Source organism: Mustela lutreola, chromosome 2 (genome assembly GCF_030435805.1).
Source record: "Mustela lutreola isolate mMusLut2 chromosome 2, mMusLut2.pri, whole genome shotgun sequence".
Taxonomy (NCBI): Eukaryota; Metazoa; Chordata; class Mammalia; order Carnivora; family Mustelidae; genus Mustela; species Mustela lutreola.
In genome coordinates, this window is record NC_081291.1 from 60,399,793 (window position 1) to 60,419,725 (window position 19,933).

Here is a 19,933-nt window from a genome sequence, read left to right on the forward strand (position 1 = left end):
GGGACCTCAGATAAGTGGAATCACACAGTATTTGTCCTTTTGTGTATGGCTTAACCAGCTACATAGTGAGTACTGTCTTCTCATTGTTCCTTAGAAACCAAACATTCATACTCCCACCTCCACAACCCCTGCATTCATTCTTACTCTTCTCTCTGGCTGGAATATTTCTCATTTTTTCCTAATAAAATTCATCCTACTTTGCCAGTCATATTGTCACATCATTTCCCCACCTTTGATTTCTGCTATGTCTGAACATTCATATCTCACACTAGGCTATAAGCACCTGAGAAAGACTGCACCTGCCTCACCTCCATTCTCATTCATTCCTGTGCCATGAGCCCCTGTCTTCAGGTTAGGGACTGTCCTGGGCACTGGGATAGAAGCACAAAACAACCCCAAGGTTTGATTTAACACAGGGATCAACAGTTTCTGCTGTAGGCTGTCAAGGTCCTCATAGGAGTTGGCTGTAAACTTCATGACCATCAGCTTAGTTCTTCAAAAACATTTTTGTTTGTAATTCCAGGTCCTCAGCTGGATCCTGGTTCAAGGCCTAGAGTTGTATTAAAGCAAACTCATATTTTTGCCTCTATTCATGCTATGGTCTGAACATTTATGTTCCCCCTTATAAATTCATATGTTGAAATCCTAAGGCCCAAAGATGATAGGAATAGAAGGTAAGGGCTTTGAGGGGGATTAGATAATGAGGGTGGATCCCTCACCAAGGGGATTAGTGCCTTTATGAAAGAGACTCCACAGAGCTCTCTGGCCCCTTTCACTATGTGGGTACACAATGAGAAGTTCCCTGGAAGAAGGCTCTCACCTGATTATTCTGGTATGATCTTGGACTTCCAGGCTCCAGGACTGTGAGAAATAAATTTTTGTTGTTTTTTAAGCTATCTAGTCTAGCATTGTGCTATAGCCATTAGAAGGAACTAATACAATATGTAAAATCACAGGTTGGCATTTTGAGAGGGAATATTGAGGAAAACCCTCTTAAGTTCTCAGCTTCCACTGGGGAGAGATTCTAAGGGATAGGACATCACATGACACCATAAGCCATGGGCAAGGTGGAATAGAAGTGTGGAGTGGTCTCAATTTGCATCTGAACAGGAGGCCTTAGGAGTTCAGCAAAGTTGAGCTCTAGCCCCAGATTTGAAAAGAAATCTCAGGCCAGGCACCCTGCCAGCTTTGATTTCCAAAAGGGCACAGACCTTGGTAAGTTAATGTTTCCTTTGCAACATACACGGAGCACTCAGTTACTGAGTTCCCAGAAGATAAGCTGAATCATCCTTACACAACAGGAAGAGAATCCATTCTTTATCCATCTGGTCATCTTTCCATGTGGCTCTGAGCCAGACTCACCTTCTAAACTGTCCCAGGATTAGAGCAGTAGCTCCATCCCCTTTCCCACAGCATAGGGCTTGCAAGCACCCACTATCTTCCCAGTCACTGAGGGAGCTGCAGAAAGCTCAGGGAGAGGGTCTCTCTGTTGGGACACACTCCATCCTCACTCACACACTGTTACCTTTTCTTTTCTTTTTTTTTTTAAAGGTATTATTTATTTATTTGACAGACAGAGATCACAAGTAGGCAGAGAGGCAGGCAGAGAGAGAGGAGAAAGCAGGCTCCCCACTGAGCAGAGAGCCCGATGCAGGGCTTAATCCCAGGACCCTGAGATCATGACCTGAGCCGAAGGCATTAACCCGCTGAGCTACCCAGTGCCCCCCCTGTTACCTCTTCTAAGTAAGGTCCTGTGCAAGTCTCTGGGCTACACAGATGAAGTAGATCCTGCCATGCTCTCAGGGGTATTACAGTTGAAAGACAGGGAGAGACAGACAGACAAATATAAGGGAAATTATATTAGACTGTGATCTGGAGTATGAGTGGGAATTCTCAAGGAATGAGTGTTGGGGAAGGCTTCCCAAAAGAGATAAGGCACAGACCAATCCCCAAAGCATAACTAGGCTCAGAGAGATGAAGTGAAGGGGTATTCCCGGCACACTGAACAGAACTGACAGAAGTGGGCTCAGTATTACTTATTCAGAGTATCATTGTTCTAGAATCTAGAAGAGCTGACACGCTGAACTCAGGCCCTGCCTCTCTCTCTAGTCTATGACAGTATAGATTTAGGAGTCCCATGCTGTCACTTCCCCTGTGTGTTTTGTTTATTAGAAACAAGTCATTGAGTCTAGCCCATGCTCCAAGGCTCAAGGAATTGCACTCCTCCTCTTGAACACAGGGAGCTTCCACCCCGTCCACAGTTCACCCAGTGGCCACAGATTATTTACAGACCTCCCACATGCAAAACATATGCACTCTTCCAAACACCCCCCACCAAAAGTCCATGTTATTACAGAATCAGTTCAGAGCCCAGTCTCTGCATCTAAATCAGGTCCTGATGTAGAGGAGGCTCCTTGGGCTTGTTTCCTTCCATGGAGCTCCTTGAGTACAGTCACTATCTGAAGAGCTGTAGACTCAAGGGACAAGCTGTCTGCCCACAACCAACGTATAGTGGTGCTTCTTTTCACTACATCCATATCTTTGGGGTAAATACCCAGTAGTGCAATTGCAGGGTCATAGGGAAGTTCTATTTTTAATTTCTTAAGGAATCTCCACATTGTTCTCCAAAGTGGCTGTACCAACTTGCATTCCCACCAACAGTGTAAACGGGTTCCCATTTCGCCACATCCTCTCCAACACACGTTGTTTACTGTCTTGTTAATTTTGGCCATTCTAACTGGTGTAAGGTGGTATTTCAATGTGGTTTTTATTTGAACCCCCCACAATGGCCAGTGATGATGAACATTTTTTTCATGTGTCTGTTAGCCATTTGTATGTCTTCATTGGAGAAGTGTCTGTTCGTGTCTTCTGCCCATTTTTTGACATGATTATCTGTTTTGTGTGTGTTGAGTTTGAGGAGTTCTTTATAGATCCTGGATATAAGCCCTTTGTCTGTACTGTTATTTGTGAATATCTTCTCCCATTCTGTGGGTTGCCTCTTTGTTTTGTTGACTGTTTCCTTTGCTGTGCAGAAGATTTGATCCTAATGTTCATTTTCACTTTTGTTTCCTTTGCCTTTGGAGGCATATCTTGAAAGAACTTGCTGTGGCCGATATTGAAGAGGTTACTGCCTATGTTCTCCTCTAGGATTCTGATGGATTCCTGCCTCACATTGAGGTCTTTTAACCATTTCGAGTTTATCTTTGTGTATGGTGTAAGAGAATGGTCGAGTTTCATTCTTCTACACATAGCTGGAGGGACTTCTTTAGATTGTGTGACTTGGAAAAGCTTCTCAAAGGCTCTGCATCAGATATTGAATATATCAGGTATGATGTGAAGGCAAGCGGGGGGCATTCTTCTGTAGTATTGAGAGAGGAACATTCTGGCAGGGGTCAGCATAAAGGCCCTGAGGCCTTTACACTTGAGTGTTCAGGCACTGTGTAGAGGTCTGGGGTGGCTGGAGTTCAGGTAGCAAGAACCTTAAAAGAAGTGAGGCTAGGAAGGGCATAGCAGAGTCGAGCAGCAGGTGTGTCAGGAAGGGCATTCTTGGTGTCTTGTCCAGGAGCCACTGGATATAGGCTCTCAGTCAGAAAACAATGTGCAGATTTATCTTCCTCTGTATTCTCTTTTCTGGACTTTGGCCCAGAGTGGGACAGATAACCCTGCCTGAGACAGGAGAGGCATCAGGGCACCCAGACTAAGTGGAGAGGAGCAAAGAGAAGAGGAATTGTCTAGAGGGAGGTTGGGAGCTGTACCAGGCAGGAAGGGCACTGGGCATGCAGAAACCCCCTTATTTACCCGGATACACATTTACTGTCTCTTGCAGATGACTGCAGGTTCGCAGAGGGCTAGGATCTTGTTTGGCTCTGCCCCTGTCCATTGCACACAGTAGGAACTTGGCACATCATTCTTGAATGAGTGAATGAGTGACATTATCAGGGTTGTCGTGTTTCCTCCCGCCAACTAGGCCTTGCAGGTATCCCTCACCACCCGGCACTCAGGCCTTCTCATAAACTACAGAAGAATGCTTCCTCGCGTCCCTCCTTGCCTTCACATCTGAAGGGTCCTTAGCAAGTTTTCTCGCCTGTAAATTCAAGCACGCACAGAGAGGGTGAGTGACATGCCCGCCTACACTCACACGGCCAGTGAGAGCCCTCTCCACCCCTACCCAGGAAGACATTCCTCCCGCCCCGCGCCCCCGCCCCTTTCGCCTCCATTAGGAGCCCCTCCCTTCTGAGGCTCTGGCCTTGGCCGAGGCTCTGGGACTGGCCGGGGCGGGTCCCACCTCTCTGCTGCCCTGGGCCGGCCTGCTCCAGTCCTTGTCCTCCGACCGAGGCTCTCAGAGGTTCCTTCTGACCGGCGATTCTTGTGCCTCCTCCCGCGCTTGGTAAGTAATCCCCCACCTTCCAGCCCCGACCTCCGGGGGAAGGAGGCTGTCCCAACTCGCGACTCCAGGGGTTCTGGGCCTGGGTCTCCCAGTGGGGGCTCCTAGCGGACACATGAGCTTCCCTCCGGGGAAGCAGGGCTTGGAGTCTGGCCCGAGATTTCCCCCGGGGCAGCCGAGCCTCCATCCTGGCCAGGGGCCCTCAGGCTGGAGAACCAAGATGTGGGGATTCGGCCGGGCTGGCCAGGCAGGGAGCTTTACCGAGCCGGCAGCCCTGTGGGGCGGGCATTATCTGCCTGGCTTACAGAAGAGAAAACTGAGGGTCTGAGAGAGAAAGAGACAGTCTGAAGCTTGACAGGGCTTCTCCGCGTTCTAGGGACCCTCTGCGTCCTGGGCTAAGCCCCTCACCCCATTCTCGGAGTGGAAAATATCCCCTCTGATTGGCCAAATCTGGGGGCCAGGCACAAGGGCATTTTGTGATTGGAGAGCTTCTACAGCCCCACCTTCCCTAGTGCACAGGAGCATTGACCCCTGCACCCCAGCTTGATCCCAACACGGTTCTTGGGGTTATGCTACTTAGAGCCCAGCATCACCGCACCTGTTGAGGTCCCTCTTTTTCACCTCCCTAGAAGGGGCAGGAATATGGCTTAGGTGCAGATGGAGACAGAATTTAATAAGTATGTTCAGATGCTGAGTTAAGGGTGGTGGCCTTTGGCTTCAGGTGGCTATTTTCTCCCTACTCCCTCGATTCCCAGTGACCTTGGGCAAATTTCTAACTCCGACTGTGTTTCTTTAGCTAAAATTGAGGTGGAGGGATAAATACTAATACTACTGTCTGCCAGTGTTGCTTCAGAATGACAGAAGATCGTGCACTTTGGACCTAGGAGCTCTGTTGAATGTGGGCTGCTGTCCCTCCTACAAATATTAACCTCCGGGACAATGTTGGAAACAATACTGTGATGTCTCTTTTGGAGACAAGGAGATTGAGCCTTAAGAGATGAACGTGATTCCTTAAGGTGGATTATAGGTCTGCAGGCTCAAGTGGTCTGGGGAAGCCTGCACCATGGCCAGCCCCTGTGCACAGGATAGTGGGAAAGACAGTGGATGAAACAGGACCCCCAGGGACTCCGCTTTGGGAGGGACACAGTATCCTCCCTGCCTGGTGCCTAATGGAATAGACTGATTGCAGAAGAGCAGTCAGCTTTGCTCTCACCCCCCAGCCCCCGCCTCTCCTGCCCCCCTTTCCCCCTTTTCCAAAGCAGCTGATGAAGCAGGATGCCTTGTGGCTGTGCCCTGAAGCTTGGCTGAGCCTCTACCCCCTCCTAGAGCTGCATTCTTCTGTGGGTCCCAAGACTACAGCTTGAGAACAGGTGGCCCAGAGCTGCTGCACCTGCACACATTGAGCTTGGGCAGGGTCTGAAAGCTGGGCCCTGGTGAAGCTGGAGAGTGAGGTTCTTGTCTCATGGAGTCAAAGAAGGAATCTTGAGGACAAAGGAGAGTGAGTAAAGAGAGTTTTATTAAGCAAAGATACAGAAAAAGCTCTGGGAGTGAAAGGGGTCCCTACAGGGCTGCCACTGAAGGCTTTTGGGATTGTTTTTTTTTTAATTGAAGACTAACCGGGTTACACAAATCCTTTTAACATCTCTATAGATAGCACCATTAGTAGGGACTAGTGATTACAACTTTTATGATTTACTTCTTTTTTAGGATCTGGTAATTCTTTGTTGGTCATAAGTGACTGTTATAACAAGACCCCACCTCACCACCGGGAGGAAAATTCACTGGGGAGCCAGGTCTGAGCGGAGTGATTGGGGTAGGAGGCCTGGGAAGCCCTGACAGTCCTGCTGCTGCCAGGGCAGCCCCAGAGTGTGCCCAAGCACTGCCAGGGGCAAGGGGCTGAGCCTGCCAACTCAGGAAGGAGGTAGAGCCTTGTAGGCTGCCCGACAGTGAGCCGAGCTGCACCTCTCAGCAGCAGTGTAGTCCCTTCCCTGGCTCTGCCCCTTTGGAGTTCCTGAGCTTTTCACAAGCCAAAGGTCAAGACTGGCTGAGGCCCCTCTGGGAGCACCTGTCCCTGCCAAGCTCAGCTTCCTGGGACTGTGACAATAGCCCCTCTGGTGGCTCCCCTGACCTTGCCTCCCTGCTTCCAAAGGGATCTTTTTTGTACTGCTTTACTTTACCATGAGTAATATATTCTCAATTTGGCAGGGGGTGGGGGGGGGGGGTGGGGGGGAGCAAAAACAGAACATTCTGGTAGAAAAAAGATAATTACTTTCATGAAAATCCCCCAAACCCAAAGCACTCTACCCAGGGACTTTTCACATTTCTGGGTGAATCCACCCAGTTTTTTTTGCACTGCAAGTACACAGACATACACATGCATGACACTTTTAAAAATCATAGTGGTTTGCTATCTGTTCAGCTGCTCTGGCCTGCATATTCCCGTTGGCGAAGCAAAGTGCGTCGCCCTAACTGGCTGCCTGGCTTACACAGTGTGCATGTAGCATGATTTTGCTATACTTATGCCATTATTTGCTCACCCAAACATAATTTAGAAGTGAAAATGCTGAATCAGAAGAAAAGAACCATTTCTAGGATTTTGATATTTATTGCCAAATTTTCCTCTAGAGAATTTGCCCCAAATTGTTATCCCACTAGTGTGGCAGGAGGGTGTTCCTTTTCCTGTACCTAGACAACATCGTCTTCAGGGCCTTCCAGTTTTATAGGAGAAAAACAGTCCCTTGTTTTATGACGCCTATTTAGCAATAGGCATTTGATTAATTGTAACTTAAACACGTTTATATTCATCTGTTGGCAGAGGGCTTTTATTCTTTTGGCAAATTGCTTCAGATACATGTAAAATCTTCCTGCATGAACGTTTATCACATGCTTCCTTTGTATCTTTCCTTTAGAGTCAAGTTTCTAAAGTCCAACACTTACCAGATTTTTTTCCCCTCGTACTTTGATGTTTTCTTCCTGTATTTGATTTTTAAAATATTTATTTTAACCCAATTGAACTGCATTTTGAAGTAAGATGTGAACTATAGATTTGTTTGTTTGTTTAAATTAATTTTTAGAATAATTTTAAGTTTACAGAACAATTGAGCAGAGTACAGAGAGTTCCCACATACTCCCTCAGCCCCGTGTTTCTCCACTGTCCCAAATATATTAGTAACACCTTGCATTAGCACTAGGCACATTTGTTACTTTTGATGACTGGATATTGATACAATATTCTTAAAGTCTACAGTTCGCATCACTCTTTGTGTTATATATTCAATGGGTTTTGGCGGGTGTATAAGGACCTGCATCTACCATTACAGTAGGTAACTGAAAAATGTCCTGTGTTCCATCTGTTCATTCCTCTCCCTCCTCCTCTAAGCCTCTGTCAAACACTGACTTTTTTTCCTCTGTCTTCCTAGTTGACACTGTTATTATAGCTAGAATAATAGGTCTGGCTTCTTTCATTTAGCAATAGTCATTAAAATTTCTCTCTTTTTATGTTTGATAGCTCATTTCTTCTTAGCATGGAATAAAAGCTTTTCTCTGGATGTACCACAATTTATTTATTCATTCACCTATTAAAGGACATGTTGGTTGCTTTCAAGTTTAGGTAATTATGAGTAAAGCTGCTATAAATATCTGTGTGCAGGTTTTTGTGTGGACCTAAATTGCCCCCTCATTTAGGTAAAGACCATGATTGCTGAATTGTATGGTAGGAGTGTGTTTAGTTTTTTGTTTTTTGGTTTTTTCGTTAAGAAACTGCCAAACTATTTTCCAAAGTGACTGTACCATTTTCTCATTCCCACCAGCAATGAATGAGAGTTCCTGTTGCTCCACCTCTTCACCAGCGTTTTGTGTTGTTAGTGTTTTTGATTTTAGTCATTCTAGTAGATTTGCAGTGGTATTTCATTGTTGTTTTAATTTGCAATCCCTAGTGACATATGATGTTAAGCATGTTTTCATATATGCATCTCCCATTGGTATTTCTTCTTTGTTGAGATGTCTGTTCAGGTCTTTCCTCCAATTTTAAGTTGAGTTGTTTTCTTACAGTTGAGTTTTAAGAATCGTTTGTATATTTTGGATACTAGTCCTTTATCAGATGTGTGTTTTGCAGATCCCCCCACCCCGACCCCCACTTCCCCCTGCCCAACCACCCTTTGTTGCTTGTCTTTTGCAGAGCAGAAGTTTTTTTTTTAAGTCTAATAAAGTTCAGTTTGTCACTTTTTTCCTTCCATAGTTTTGTTATCTAAAAAGTCAGACCCACGGTCATCTGGATTGCATCATATGTTATCTTCTAGGAGTTTTATAGTTTTATCTTTATGAAAATTTTACATGTGATTGATGTATTGATTTGAGGGTCTTTTTTTTTTAAATTTTGCACATGGATGTCTGGTCATTCAAGAATCATTTGTTGAAAAATCTATATTTTCTCTATTGAATTGCTTTTACTACTTTCTCAAAGATCAGGTGACTTTTTGTGTGTGTCTCTCTTCTGTTTGTCTACTCTTTTGCCAATATCACACTGTATTAAATACTATAGCTTCATTACTGTGGCATCATACTGAAGTTGGGTAGTGTCAGTATTTTGACTTTGCCCCTCTCCTTCAATATTGTGTTGGATATTTCAGGTCTTTTGCCTTTAGTATAAACTTTAAAATCAGTTTGTTGATGTCCACAAAATAACTTGCTGGGATTTTCACTGAGATTGTGTTGAATCCAAAGGTCAAATTGGAAAGAACTGATGTCTTGACAATATTGAGTTTTCCTAACCATATGGATATAATATCTCCACTTATTTAGGTTTTATTTTATTTCCTTCATTAGTCTTGTGGTTTTCCCCACATAGCTCTTTTACATATTTTATTATATTTACAAATAAATAATTTCATTTTTATGTGATATGTAAATGATATTGTGTTTTTAATTTCAAGTTCCAATTGTTTATTGCTGGCATATAAGAAGCAATTGACTTTTGCATATTAACCTTCTCTCCTGTAACCTTCCTATAATCATTTATTGGTTTTAGGAGTTTCTTGTTGATTCTTTAAGATTTTCTACGTGGACAATCATGTCATCTGTGAACACAGACAGTTTATTTCCTCCTTTCCAATCTGTATACCTTTTATCACCTTTTCTTATTTCTTTGCTAGAATTTCCAGTAGGATTTTGAATAGAAATAATGAAAGGAACACCCTTGGCTTGTTTCTGATCTTAGTGGGAAGGTTTCTAGTTTCTTACAATTAAGTGTGATATTAGTTATGGGTTTGTTTGTAGATGTTCTTTATCAGGTTAATTTCCTCTCCATTCCTAGTTTGCTGAGAATGTTTTATCAGGAATGAGTATTGGGTTTTGTCAAATACTTTTTCTGCATCTATTTATCTGTTCACATGATTTTCCTTCTCTGTCCTGTTAATGTAATCTAGTGTAATTGATTTTGATTTTGATTGTGTAATCTATTACATGAATTGATTAATTGATTTTGATTAATTGATTTTGAATCTTTAGTGTTTGGTTGAATTCACCAGTGAACCCTGGTGCTTTCTGCTTTGGAAGGGTATTAATTATTGATTCAGTGCCTTTAATATATGTAGACCTATTTCTATTTTCCTTGTATAAGTTTTGTTGAATGGTGTCTTGCAAGATATGTTCCATTTCATCTAGGTTATCAAATTTGAGGGTGTATAGTTATTAATAATACTCCTTTTTACTCTTTTAATGACTATGGGATTAGTAGTGATGGTCCTTCTTACATTTTTGAAATTAGCAATTTTTGTCTTACTTAGTCTAACTAGGGGCTTACCAATGTCCACTCTGGAAGATGGTATGGAGATTCCTCAAGAAGTTAAAAATAGAGATACTCTACCAACCAGCAATTTCACTACTAGGCATTTACTCCAAAGATAAAAGTGTAGTGATCTGAAGGGGCACATGTACCCCAATGTTCATAGCAGCAGTGTCTGTAGTAGCCAAACTGTGGAAAAAGCCAAGGTGTTCATCAATAGATGAATGGATAAAGATGTGATGGGGATTAAAGAAGGCATTTATTGTGATAAGCACTGGGTGGTTTTTTAAAAAATTTTTAATTTAAATTCAATTAGCCAACATAGAGTATATCATTAGTTTCAGATGTACTGTTCAGTAATTTATCAGTTGGGTGTAATACTAAGTGCTCATCATATCATGTGCCTTACTTAATGCCCATCTCCCCAAAACCTATCCCCATCCCCCATCCCCACCTCCCCTCCAGCAGCCCTTAGTTTGTTTCCTATAGGTAAGAGCCTCTCATAGCTTGTTTCCCCTCTGATACTTCCCATTCAGTTTTCCCTCCCTTCCCTTATGATCCTCTGCATTGTTTCTTATATTCCACAAATGAGTGAAACTGTATGATAATTGTCTTTCTATATTTGACTTCTTTTGCGTAATACCCTTCAGTTACATCCATGTTGATGTAAATGGTAAGTATTCATCTTTTCTGATGGTTGAGTTATACACACACACACACACACACATACATATACACAATATTACATATATATGTATACATATATGTATATATACATTTATATACACAAAATACATATATATATTCATATATATATATATATATATATATATATATATATATATATTCCACAACTTCTTTATCCATTCATCTGTTGATGGATATCTCAGCTCTTTTCATAGTTTGGCTATTGTGGATATTGCTGCTATGAACTTTGGGGTGTATGTGCCCCTTCAGATCACTATATTTGTATCTTTGGGGTATATACCTAGTAGCATAATTGCTGGGTTTTAGGGTATCTCTATTTTTAACTTCTTGAGGAATGTCCATTTAAATTCTTGAGGAATTTTCTAGAGTGGCTGTACCAGCTTGCATTCCCACCAACAGTGTAAGAGAGTTCCACTTTCTCCACATCCTTGCCAACATTTGTTGTTTCCTGTCTTGTTAATTTTAGCCATTCTGACTGGTGTAAGGTGGTAATCTCATTGTGATTTTGATTTATATTTCGCTGATGCCAAGTGATGTGAAGTTTTTCATGTGTCCACTGGCCATTTTTATGTCTTCTTTGGAGAAATGTCTATTCATGTCTTATGCCCATTTCTTTACTGGATTATTTGGTTTTGGGTGTTGAGTTTGATAAGTTCTTTATAGATCTTGGATACTAGCCCTTTATCTGTACTGTCATTTGCAAATATCTTCTCCCATTCCATAGGTTACGTTTTAGTTTTGTTGATTGCTTCCTTTGCTGTGAAGAAGCTTTTTATCTTGATGAAGTCCAGTAGCTCATTTCTACTTTTCTTTCCATTGCCTCTGGAGATTTGTCTAGCAAGAAGCTGCTGCGTCCGAGGTCGAAGAAGATGCTGTCTGTGTTCTTCTCTAGGATTTTGATTGATTCCTGTGTCAAATTGAGGTCTTTCATCCATTTTGAGTTTATCTTTGTGTATCGTATAAAAGAATGGTCCATTTTCTTTTTCCATATGTGGCTGTCCAATTTTCCTAACACCACTTATTGAATAGATTGCCTTTTTTCCATTGGATATTCTTTTCTTCTTTGTCAAAATAAGTTGACAATAGAGTTGAGGGTCCATTTCTGGGTTCTCTATTCTGTTCCATTGATTTATGTGTCTGTTTGTGCCAGTACCATTATGTCTTAATGATTAGTTTTGTAATATAGGTTGATGCCTGGCATTGTGATGCCACCAGCTTTGGTTTTCTTTTTCAACATTCCTTTGGCTATTTGGGGTCTTTTCTAGTTCCATACAAATTTTAGGATAATTTGATCCAGGTCTGTGAAAATGTTGATGATATTTTGATAGGGATTGCTTTGAATATATAGATTGCTCTGGGTAGCATAGACCTTTTAACAATGTTTATTCTTCCATTCCATGAGCATGGAATGTTTTTCCACCTGTTTGTATCTTCTTTAGTTTCTTTCAGAAGTGTTCTACAGTTTTTAGAGTACAGATCCTTTACCTCTTTGGTTAGGTTTATTCTTAGGTATCTTGTGGTTTTTGGGTGCTATTGTAAATAGATCAATTCCTTAATTTTCTTTCTTCTGTCTCATTGTTAGTGTAAAGAAATGCATCTTATTTTTGTGTATTGATCTTATATCCTGCTACATTGCTGAATTTCTGTATGAGTTCTGGCAATTTTGGAGTGGAGTCTTTTGGGTTTTTCACATAAAATATCATCTCATCTGCAAAGAAAGTTTGACTTCTTGTTTGCCAGTTTGAATGCCTCTTATTTCTTTTTGTTGTCTGATTGCTGAGGCTTGGACTTCTAGTACTATGTTGAACAACAGTGGTGAGAAAGGATATTACCCTTGTGTTCCTGACCTTCTTGACCCTAAGGAAAAGCTCTCAGTTTTCCCCTTGAGGATGATATTGCTGTGGGCTTTTTGTAGGTGGCTTTTATGATATTGCAGTATGTTCCTTGGAGAGTTCTAATCAAGAAAGGATGCTGAATTGTATGTAAAATGCTTTTTCTGCATCAATGGAGAAGATCATATGGTTCTTGTCCTTTCTTTTATTAATGTGATGTATCACATTGATTGATTTGCAAATGTTGAACTGCCCTTGCAATCCAGGAATAAATCCCACTTGGTAATGGTGAATAATCTTTTTCATGTACTGTTGGATCCAGTTGGCTAGTATCTTGGTGAGAATGTTGGCATCCGTGTTCATCAGGGATATTGGTCTGTAATTTTCTTTTTTGTTTGTTTGTTTTTAAAGATTTTATTTATTTATTTATTTAAGAGAGAGAGAGAGAGAGAATGAGAAAGAAAGAGCACAATCAGGGAGGAGAGGGAGAAGCAGGCTCCCCCCTGAGCAGGGAGCCTGATGCAGGGCTCAATCCCAGGACCCTGGGATCATGACCTGAGCCAAAGGCAGTTGCTTAACTGACAGCCACCCAGGAACTCCTGTAATTCTCCTTTTTGATGGGGTCTTTGATTTTAGGATCAAGGTAATGCTGGCATCATAGAATGAGTTTGGAAGTTTTCCTTCCGGTTTTATTTTTTGGAACAGCTTCAGTAGAATAAATATTATTTCTTCTTTGAGTGTTTGGTAGAATGTCCCTGGGAAGCCATCTGGCCTATTCATCTGGCCAATTCTTCCAGATTGCCTAATTTGTTGGCATAGAGTTGCTCATAATATGTTCTTAAAATTGTTTGTATTTTCTTAGTGTTGGTCATGATCTCTCTTCTTTCATTCACGATTTTATTAATTTAGGTTCTTTCTCTTTTTGATAAGTCTGGTAGGGGTTTATCAATCTTATTAATTCTTTCAAAGAACCAGTTTCTACTTTCATTGATCTTCTCTATTCTTCTGGTTTGTATTTCATTGATTTCCACTCTAATCTTTATTATTTCTTTTCTCCTGCTTGGTTTAAGCTTTATTTGCTGTTCTTTCTCCAGTTCTTTTAGATGTAAGGATAGCCTGTGTATTTGAGATTTTTAAAAGTTTTTGAGAGAGACTTGTATTGCAATATACTTTCCTCTTAGGATCACCTTTGCTGTATCCCAGAGGTTTTGAACATTTGTGTTTTTATTTTCATTAGTTTCTATGAATTAATTTTTTTTTTTTAAATTTCCTGGTCGACCCATTCATTCCTTAGTAGGATGGTCTTTAACCTCCAAGTGTTTGAGTTCCTTCCATATTTCCTCTCGTGATTGAGTTCAAGTTTCAAAGCTTTGTGGTCTGAAAATATGCAGAGAATAATCCCAATCTTTTGGTATTGGTTGAGACCTGAATTATGATCCAGTATATGCTCTTCTGGAAAAATTCCCTGTGCACTCTAGAAGAATGTGTATTCTGTTGCTTTAGGATGGAATGCTGTGTACATACCTCTGAAGTTCATCTGGTCTAATGTGTCATTCAGAGCCCTTACTTCTTTGTTGAACTTCTACTGAGGTGATCTTTCCATTGCTGTGAGTGGGATGTTGAAGTCCCCTACTATTAATGTATTATTATCAATGCATTTTTTTTAGTTTGGTTATTAATTGGTTGAGATGTTTGACTGCTCCCAAATTAGGAACATAAATATTTATAATTGTTAATTCTCCTTGTTGGGTAATCCTTTAGTTATGATATAGTGTCCCTTTTCATCTCTCACTATGGTCTTTGGTTTAAAATCTAATTTATCTGATAAGAGAATTGCTTTCCCAGCATTCTTTTGAGGTCCATTAGCATGACAAATTGTTCTCAACCCCTCACTTTCTTTCTTCTTTCTTTTTTTAAATTTCTTTTCAGCGTAACACAATTCATTGTTTTTGCACCACACCCAGTGTTCCATGCAATATGTGTCCTCCCTAATACCTACCACCTTGTTTCCCCAACCTCCTACCCCCCGCCCCTTCAAGACCCTCAGGTTATTTTTCAGAGTCCATAGTCTCTCATGGTTCACCTCCCCTTCCAATTTCCCACAACTGCCTTCTCCTCTCCATCTCCCCATGTCCTCCATGTTATTTGTGAAGCTCCACAAATAAGTGAAACCATATGATAATTGACACTCTTTGCTTGACTTATTTCACTCAGCATAATCTCTTCCAGTCCTGTCTATGTTGCTACAAAATACCAGCTTGCCACTTTCAATCTGGAGGTGGCTTAAGGTGTAGTTAGTCTCTCATGGACAGCATATGGATGGGTCTTGCTTTTTTTGTTTTTCTTCAAATATTTTATTTATTTATTTATTTATTTTTATTTTTTTTATTTTTTATAAACATATATTTTTATCCCCAGGGGTACAGGTCTGTGAATCACCAGGTTTACACACTTCACAGCACTCACCAAAGCACATGCCCTCCCCAATGTCCATAATCCCACCCCCTTCTCCCAAACCCCCTCCCCCCAGCAACCCTCAGTTTGTTTTGTGAGATTAAGAGTCACTTATGGTTTGTCTCCCTCCCATTCCCATCTTGTTTCATTTATTCTTCTCCTACCCACTTAAGCCCCCATGTTGCATCACCACTTCCTCATATCAGGGAGATCATATGATAGTTGTCTTTCTCTGCTTGACTTATTTCGCTAAGCATGATACACTCTAGTTCCATCCATGTTGTCGAAATGGCAAGATTTCATTTCTTTTGATGGCTGCATAGTATTCCATTGTGTATATATACCACATCTTCTTGATCCATTCATCTGTTGATGGACATCTAGGTTCTTTCCATAGTTTGGCTATTGTGGACATTGCTGCTATAAACATTCGGGTGCACGTGCCCCTTTGGATCACTACGTTTGTATCTTTAGGGTAAATACTCAATAGTGCAATTGCTGGGTCATAGGGCAGTTCTATTTTCAACATTTTGAGGAACCTCCATGCTGTTTTCCAGAGTGGCTGCACCAGCTTGCATTCCCACCAACAGTGTAGGAGGGTTCCCCTTTCTCCGCATCCTCGCCAGCATCTGTCATTTCCTGACTTGTTGATTTTAGCCATTCTGACTGGTGTGAGGTGATATCTCATTGTGGTTTTGATTTGTATTTCCCTGTTGCCGAGTGATATGGAGCACTTTTTCATGTGTCTCTTGGCCATCTGGATGTCTTCTTTGCAGAAATGTCTGTTCGTGTCCTCTGCCCATTTCTTGATTGGATTATTTGTTCTTTGGGTGTTGAGCTTGCTAAGTTCTTTATAGATTCTGGACACTACTCCTTTATCTGATATGTCGTTTGCAAATATCTTCTCCCAGTCTGTCAGTTGTCTTTTGATTTTGTTAACTGTTTCCTTTGCTGTGCAAAAGCTTTTGATCTTGATGAAATCCCAATAGTTCATTTTTGCCCTTGCTTCCCTTGCCTTTGGCGTTGTTCCTAGGAAGATGTTGCTGCGGCTGAGGTCGAAGAGGTTGCTGCCTGTGTTCTCCTCAAGGATTTTGATGGATTCCTTTCACACATTGAGGTCCTTCATCCATTTTGAGTCTATTTTGGTGTGTGGTGTAAGGAAACGGTCCAATTTCATTTTTCTGCACGTGGCTGTCCAGTTTTCCCAGCTCCATTTATTGAAGAGGCTGTCTTTTTTCCATTGGACATTCTTTCCTGCTTTGTCGAAGATTAGTTGGCTGTAGAGTTGAGGGTCTATTTCTGGGCTCTCTATTCTGTTCCATTGATCTATGTATCTGTTTTTGTGCCAGTACCATGCTGTCTTGATGATGACAGCTTTGTAATAGAGCTTGAAGTCCGGAATTGTGATGCCACCAACGTTGGCTTTCTTTTTCAATATCCCTTTGGCTATTCGAGGTCTTTTCTGGTTCCATATAAATTTTAGAATTATTTGTTCCATTTCTTTGAAAAAGATGGATGGTACTTTGATAGGAATTGCATTAAATGTGTAGATTGCTTTAGGTAGCATAGACATTTTCACAATATTTAATCTTCCAATCCAGGAGCATGGAACATTTTTCCATTTCTTTGTGTCTTCCTCAATTTCTTTCATGAGTACTTTATAGTTTTCTGAGTATAGATTCTTTGCCTCTTTGGTTAGGTTTATTCCTAGGTATCTTATGGTTTTGAGTGCAATTGAAAATGCGATTGACTCCTTAATTTCTCTTTCTTCTGTCTTGCTGTTGGTGTAGAGAAATGCAACTGATTTCTGTGCATTGATTTTATATCCTGACACTTTACTGAATTCCTGTACAAGTTCTAACAGTTTTGGAGTGGAGTCTCTTGGGTTTTCCACATATAGTATCATATCATCCGCGAAGAGTGATAATTTGACCTCTTCTTTGCCGATTTGGATGCCTTTAAATTCCTTTTGTTGTCTGATTGCTGAGGCTAGGACCTCTAGTACTATGTTGAATAGCAGTGGTGATGATGGACATCCCTGCCGTGTTCCTGACCTTAGCAGAAAAGCTTTCAGTTTTTCTCCATTGAGAATGATATTTGCGGTGGGTTTTTCATAGATGGCTTTGATGATATTGAGGTATGTGCCCTCTATCCCTACACTTTGAAGAGTTTTGATCCGGAAGGGATGCTGTACTTTGTCAAATTCTTTTTCAGCATCTATTGAGAGTATCATATGGTTCTTGTTCTTTCTTTTATTGATGTGTATCACATTGACTGATTTGTGGATGTTGAACCAACCTTGCAGCCCTGGAATAAATCCCACTTGGTCGTGGTGAATAATCCTTTTAATGTACTTTTGAATCCTATTGGCTAGTATTTTGTTGATTATTTTCGCATCTTTGTTCATCAAGGATATTGGTCTATAGCTCCCTTTTTTGATGGGATCCTTGTCTGGTTTTGGGATCAAGGTGATGCTGGCCTCATAAAATGAGTTTGGAAGTTTTCCTTCCATTTCTATTTTTTGGAACAGTTTCAGGAGAATAGGAATTAATTCTTCTTCAAATGTTTGGTAGAATTCCCCCCGGGAAGCCGTCTGGCCTTGGGCTTTGTTTGTTTGGAGATTTTTGATGACTGTTTCAATCTCCTTACTGGATATGGGTCTGTTCAGGCTTTCTATTTCTTCCTGGTTCAGTTGTGGTAGTTTATATGTCTCTAGGAATGCATCCATTTCTTCCAGATTGTCAAATTTATTGGTGTAGAGTTGCTCATAGTATGTTCTTATAATAGTTTGTATTTCTTTGGTGTTAGTTGTGATCTCTCCTCTTTCCTTCATGATTTTATTTATTTGGGTCCTTTCTCTTTTCTTTTTGATAAGTCGGGCCAGGGGTTTATCAATTTTATTAATTCTTTCAAAGAACCAGCGCCTAGTTTCATTGATTTGTTCTATTGTTTTTTTGGTTTCTATTTCATTGATTTCTGCTCTGATCTTTATGATTTCTCTTCTCCTGCTAGGCTTAGGGTTTCTTTCTTGTTCTTTCTCCAGCTCCTTTAGGTGTAGGGTTAGGTTGTGTACCTGAGACCTTTCTTGTTTCTTGAGAAAGGCTTGTACCGCTATATATTTTCCTCTCAGGACTGCCTTTGTTGTGTCCCACAGATTTTGAACCGCTGTATTTTCATTATCATTTGTTTCCATGATTTTTTTCAATTTTTCTTTAATTTCCCGGTTGACCCATTCATTCTTTAGAAGGATACTGTTAGTCTCCATGTATTTGGGTTCTTTCCAAACTTCCTTTTGTGGTTGAGTTCTAGTTTTAGAGCATTGTGGTCTGAAAATATGCAGGGAATGATCCCAATCTTTTGATACCGGTTGAGTCCTGATTTAGGATCAAGGATATGATCTATTCTGGAGAATGTTCCATGTGCACTAGAGAAGAATGTGTATTCTGTTGCTTTGAGATGAAATGTTCTGTGATGTCCATCTGGTCGTTTAAGGCCTTTATTTCCTTGCTGATCTTTTGCTTGGATGATCTGTCCATTTCAGTGAGGGGAGTGTTAAAGTCCCCTACTATTATTGTATTATTGTTGATGTGTTTCTTTGATTTTGTTATTAATTAGTTTATATAGTTGGCTGCTCCCACATTGGGGGCATAGATATTTAAAATTGTTAAATCTTCTTGTTGGACAGACCCTTTGAGTATGATATAGTATCCTTACTCATCTCTTATTATAGTCTTTGGCTTAAAATCTAATTGATCTGATATAAGGATTGCCACTCCTGTTTTATTCTGATGTCCATTAGCATGGTAAATTCTTTCCCACCCCCTCACTTTAAATCTAGAGGTGTCTTCAGGCTTAAAATGAGTTTCTTGTAGGCAACATATAGATGGGTTTTGTTTTTTATCCATTCTGATACCCTGTGTCTTTTGACAGGGGCATTTAGCCCATTAACATTCAGGGTAACTATTGAGAGATATGAATTTAGTGCCATTGTATTGCCTGTAAGGTGACTGTTACTGTATATGGTCTCTGTTCCTTTCTGATCTACCACTTGTAGGCTCTCTCTTTGCTTAGAGGACCCCTTTCAATATTTCCTGTAGAGCTGGTTTGGTGTTTGCAAATTCTTTCAGTTTTTGTTTGTCCTGGAAGCTTTTAATCTCTCCTTCTATTTTCAATGATAGCCTAGCTGGATATAGTATTCTTGGCTGCATGTTTTTTTCATTTAGTGCTCTGAAAATATCATGCCAGCTCTTTCTGGCCTGCCAGGTCTCTGTGGATAAGTCTGCTGCCAATCTAATATTTTTACCATTGTATGTTACAGACTTCTTTTCCCGGGCTGCTTTCAGGATTTTCTCTTTGTCACTGAGACTTGTAAATTTTACTATTAGGTGACGGGGTGTGGGCCTATTCTTATTGATTTTGAGGGGCGTTCTCTGAACCTCCTGAATTTTGATGCTCGTTCCCTTTGCCATATTGGGGAAATTCTCCCCAATAATTCTCTCCAGTATACCTTCTGCTCCCCTCTCTCTTTCTTCTTCTTCTGGAATCCCAATTATTCTAATGTTGTTTCATCTTATGGTGTCACTATCTCTCGAATTCTTCCCTCGTGATCCAGTAGCTGTTTGTCCCTCTTTTGCTCAGCTTCTTTATTCTCTGTCATTTGATCTTCTATATCACTAATTCTTTCTTCTGCCTCATTTATCCTAGCAGTGAGAGCCTACATTTTTGATTGCACCTCATTAATAGCTTTTTTGATTTCAACTTGGTTAGATTTTA

General features: G+C 40.8%; 1 protein-coding gene across 4 annotated transcripts in view; it reads left to right on the forward strand.

The window, feature by feature from the left end:
- The first annotated feature begins 4,230 nt into the window (after window positions 1-4,230).
- The window catches only part of ALDH1L1 (aldehyde dehydrogenase 1 family member L1), a 126,749-nt gene continuing 111,046 nt past the window's right edge, over window positions 4,231-19,933 (forward strand). For all 4 annotated transcript variants that reach the window (XM_059161965.1, XM_059161967.1, XM_059161968.1 and 1 more), the window contains exon 1: window positions 4,231-4,387. The gene's annotated coding sequence lies outside the window, so the exon portion shown is untranslated. The remainder of the gene's footprint in view (window positions 4,388-19,933) is intronic.